Source organism: Ursus americanus, chromosome 34, assembly GCF_024610735.1.
Source record: "Ursus americanus isolate L20-20 chromosome 34, mUrsAme1.1.p, whole genome shotgun sequence".
NCBI classification, from domain to species: domain Eukaryota; kingdom Metazoa; phylum Chordata; class Mammalia; order Carnivora; family Ursidae; genus Ursus; species Ursus americanus.
The window spans coordinates 28,852,431-28,857,396 of NC_142160.1; the positions used below are offsets into that span (position 1 = coordinate 28,852,431).

The window sequence follows — 4,966 nt, forward strand, 5'->3', positions numbered from 1 at the left end:
CTTTACTGTGGGTAGAATTGCATTTCTTCATTCATTCATTCACTTATCCATTTAACTAAGAGGCACTGAGCTACTGTGTGCCTACCTCTTCTAGGCCCCAAGTGCTGCCCTCGTGGAGCTCCCTCACAGTCATGTCACTCATGCTGGGTACTGTGCAGTAGGGGGTTGTCTGACAGGGGATGGGCCTGGTCTTGGAAGGCTTCTCTGAATAAGTGACTTGAAGCTAGGATCTGCAGGATGAGTCAGACTTCATAGTGAAAAGAGGATGAGTACTCACTTCGGTGGCACAGACTAAAACTGGAACAATACAGAGAAGATTAGCATCGTCCCTATAAGAGAGTGACATGCAAACTAGTGACGTGTTCTGCATTTTTGCATGACAACATGAATATATTTAATGCCATACAGCTATCTACTTAAAATGGTTAAAATGGTACATTTTATGTTGTGTCTATTTTACCCAATAAAATAAAGGACGGTGGTGTTTGAGAAGGTCCCGCTGCAAGCAGAGGGGATAACAGGTAGAAATGTCTAGTGGGAAGGAGTATGGATGAGAGCAAAGCCAGCAGGGCTTGTTTGTCAAGATTTGGGGGGTGGTGTGTGGCCCAGATGAAGCTGGAGTTGCAGGCAGAGGCCACATCAAACCTGGATATTGATGTCCTGAAACCAGTGGGAGATTGTGGAGGGGTTTCATCAGGGCAGTTATATATTTGTGTTTTTAAAAAATCACCGTGGACTAGGGTGGAGAGCTGGTGGAGGAGAAGCGAACGAGGCTGACCAGTTAGGAAAGTGTCAGAGTTCTTCAGGAGGGAGACTGGGTGCCACTTGAACTAGGGCATTAGGGATAGATTTGAGAAGATGTGTGGAGCAAATGGCTGAACTTGATGGGTTCCTCAGGGACAAGGGAAGAGACTCAAGGAGATTTCCACGTTTCTTGATGGGTGGCGGTGTCAGGGACTGGGACGGGAAGCACAGAGGGAAGGAGTTTGTACAGGTATGTCACGACTCTCGTTTGGACGTGCTGAGTTTGTGGATCTTGGGAGGTTTGCAGCTGCCCGTGCAGGGACTCCTATGCATAGATGTTGACTCAGAGCTCCCTGAGGCCCACACTAATTTCTGGCAGCGTCTCTGATGTTACTACCTGGCTCACAGCACAGTGCTCTTCCCTGAGGCATATCTGTCACGTGCCTCACAGTGGACATGTGAAGCATCAGGACCACTCCCAAGAGAAAACAGATGGAACACCCAGTCTGCCTCATGCAACAGGTTGGCCTGCTCCATTGGGCAAGCTGACAAAAACAATTTCTTCTTCTAATGGTTGCTCTTAAAGAAGACACTGGCTTTGTGACAGAATCTTGACTAAACTGCATGTGGTGTGGGTGTTGAGTATACACAGCTGGGATGCCATCTGTGTGTCCAGTTCTGGTCCTTTAGGTCCAAGGATGAACCATCATGAGTGCTTCTGAAACAGTAGCATATAGAGCAGATGCTGGGTGATGAATAACTGAAGCTTAATGTGATGTCCAGCCAACAGGCTTGAGTCTTTGGAACAGCTGCTTTTTCATTTAATTTTGGAAAATAAAAAACATACGCATTAGAGATCCACCCCAGGCAGAAGAAACATTCTTGAGCTCTCCTTCCCGCCTCCAGCCTCTCCATAATCTGGGAACTGTCCAGACTCATTCTGAAGTAACTCCATTCTTTATTCATGCCTCACTGATGAAAGATATGTAAAGGCTTCAATTGAACAATCAAACGTCGAGAAAGCAATGTTTTTAAAGGCTCTAACTTTAGGTCATACCATCTAGGCAACTAAGCATGTAATAAATGCCTATGATTAGTCACACATGCTTGAAGAAGTGAACTCTGGCTGACTTGAATGGCAACTTTGAATCATACTCACGGACTAAGTTCTCTCATAGTGTACAAAATTGTATTGGACAAATCGTGGGGTAAGGTCAGAAATTGATGCTCTGGAAGTGACTGGTCATAACTGATTTTAAAGTGGATAAGACTATGAGATAAACCCTCAGGTTTGTTGGTAAATATGTACTGAGGGAAACTTGTTAAATCTTGGTTGACAAATGTCAATTAAGATGACCTTGATATGTCCTTGAGAAAATACAATAGGGTGTAAATAAAGGTTACATATAAACAAATGAATATTATAAGCATGTCTAAGGAAAGCATTCTACCATGAAAGCAGAAGGGTGAGAGTACATCTGGGGTGTAGGGATAAGGATCAAAAGGGTGGAATAGGAGGGGTTTTGCCTCTATTCCAATTCCACAGTCACCAAGCACAATTCTCTTATTTAATTTGTCTCTGAGTGCTGGCTTTCCTGCAGGTGGAAGAGGTGCCAAAAACCTGGTACAATGATTTTCAATCACCTAATCAGAACATTCCTTATTGTAAATTGCTACCTTGTTAGTCAGATTTATATAAACTGGTAAGTTTGGCTGGTGCTAGTCAGTTCCATAACCTTTAACCTGATCTTCCTCATGAGCTACAATCTGTGGGGTTGCAGGACGTTTTAGACTTGCCAGTTAGCAGTATTTTGGTTTAAAAAGAACATTTTGAATTTGACTATTTGGTTTATTTAAAGTCCCATTCCAGGGGCATCTGGGTGGTTTAGCTGGTTAAGTGTCTGACTATTGATTTCATTGCAGGTCATGATCTCAGGGACAAGACATCAAGCTCCTGAGCTGGGCTCTGCACTCAGCGGGGAGTCTGCTTGAGATCCTCTCTCTCCCTGTTCCTCTGCCCCTCCCCTCCATGTTCTCACATGCTCTTTCTCTCTCTCTCTCTACCTCAAGTAAATACATAAAACTTCAAATTAAAAAACAGTCCCATTCCATATGGAATTTTGTCTTAGACAAAAGCTCAGTCTTCACAGTGTGACTCTCCTGTTTCACCTTTTCTACAACATGGTATCCCAAAGTATGAAGCTTGTTGTATAATAAAGAATGTGCCTGGCCTTTGTCCCTGGTTCCTGGGAGGGCATGGAAACTCCCAAGGACTCTTCCAGACCTTGCCCTATGTACCTTTTCATGTCTCACCCCCATTTGAATCTTTTATAATAAAACTGTATTTTTAAATACAGTGATTTCCTGAGTTCTGTGAATTGATCTAGTGAATTAATGAAATAAAGGTGGAGAGGTGGGCATGGGAAACTCCTGGACTTGTAGCCATTTGGTCAGAAGTGCAGATGGCCTGGGGATCCCTGAACTTGTGGCTGGCATCTTAAGTGGGGACAGTTCTATTGGGGACTGTGCCCTCTAGCCTGTAGAGCCTGGTGCTAACTCCAAGGGTTTGCATCAGACTTGAACTGAATTGCTATACACAAAGTCTATCCTCATGGCCGGGGCAAAGACATAACTACACTGTCCTGGTGTCCTCTGGATTCTTTCTGAGCCACACCTCAGGTAAGCTCAGTTTCTCTTATCTTCATTCATTTCATGCCTTTTGTCTCTAGAGGCCCATGTCTTGGGAGAGACTCATAAATGTGTAAGTTGACATTTTTGGTTATTGTTATAGCATTGAAATAACTTATAACTTTTTAAGTAATTAAAAAGTCAAAATTTCTTAGGAGGTCTGAAAATCATATTTTCAACAATTGGTGCCTGTGCATCTAGTATATGGGCTATTATCCAGGATGATGTTGAACCCAAGGGATGCCAATGCCCTTCTCTGAAAAATTAATTCTAAAAATCAAGCATTGAAGGGAACATAGGGCACTACTGCAAACACAGAAGCTCTGCTGCCTTAAGAAACAAACTTCTCCCAACTTGTTACTCAGAGGAGGCACCCCCACCACTACTCATCTCAGCCTGCTGCACAAAATTCCTTGAGAGCGTGGGGTCTGCGGAGGACTCTTTTGCTCCTCCCTGGGGTATCTATTCTCTTTGGGAGCAGCAGATGCTCCTCTGACAGCAGCTGCCACCCTCTACCTCAGCACTGGTACAGATTTCTCAATTCTGGCTGCAGGTTAGAATCACCAGGGAACGTTTCATAAAATGTCCATAGCTGTCTCTACCTTCAGAAGATCTTGCTTACCCAGCCTAGATAATTCTGGGTTCTGCTGGACACTGCCTTACAAGGCACCATGCTCTGCAATTGCCTGCAGCCTGCTGTCTTGGTTAACACCCAGGGAAAGGTTCCTATCCAGTTGCATCTCCTGATGCACTCGTGGGCTAGGCACATCCTGTCTCAGTCTTAGCTTTTACTACTAGAAAGAGTTGTCAGTTTGAAGTATTTCCTCTAGTTTTGCAGTTCCAATGAAGCATCTCCAAATCAATATCAAGAAAACCAACAACTACTTTATTTAATGAGAATTTACACTGTGCTAAAGATGTACATGCATTTTCTTTTTCTTAGCCTTTTTATGGTGAAATACGACACACATACAGAAAAAGTTTACAAAACAAAATATGCATCTGAGAGAATTATCACAAAGCAAACCCATGTATAAGCATTGCCTTAGTTAAAAAAGAAATACAGCACGGCTAGCACTCCAGAAACCACCCAGTTCCCCCCTTCTCACTAACCCCTCACTCCCCATCAAAGGTAGCCTCTGCCTTGACATTTAAGGTAATCACTTCCCTGTTCCTATTGATCGTCCATCACCAAATATGCATCTCCAAATTTGGGTTTTGTCTTGCAGTTTGTGAATTTCACACCTATGGAATCTCACAGTGTGTGTTCTTGTTCAGCTTCTTTTGCTCAATATCACATTTGAGATTAATCCATATTGTTAAATGCAGATGAAATTAATTTATCTTCATTGATATATAACATTCCATTGCATGAGAATAAATCCACTTATTCACTCTACTGTTGAATAGCATCTGAGCCAATTCCAGATTATGGTCATTGCAACAATGTTGCTATGAACATTCTTGCACATATCTCCTGCTGCGCATGGAATTGCTGGGCTATGGGCCATGCTCATCCTTTGCTTCAGTAGAC

The 4,966-nt window shown here is 43.2% G+C and overlaps 1 non-coding gene across 1 annotated transcript; it reads left to right on the forward strand.

The window, feature by feature from the left end:
• The first annotated feature begins 272 nt into the window (after positions 1-272).
• LOC123781479 (U6 spliceosomal RNA) lies at positions 273-374 on the forward strand. Its single transcript, XR_006776739.2, has one exon. It is a non-coding gene; the product is annotated as a U6 spliceosomal RNA (small nuclear RNA).
• The last annotated feature ends 4,592 nt before the right edge of the window (positions 375-4,966 follow it).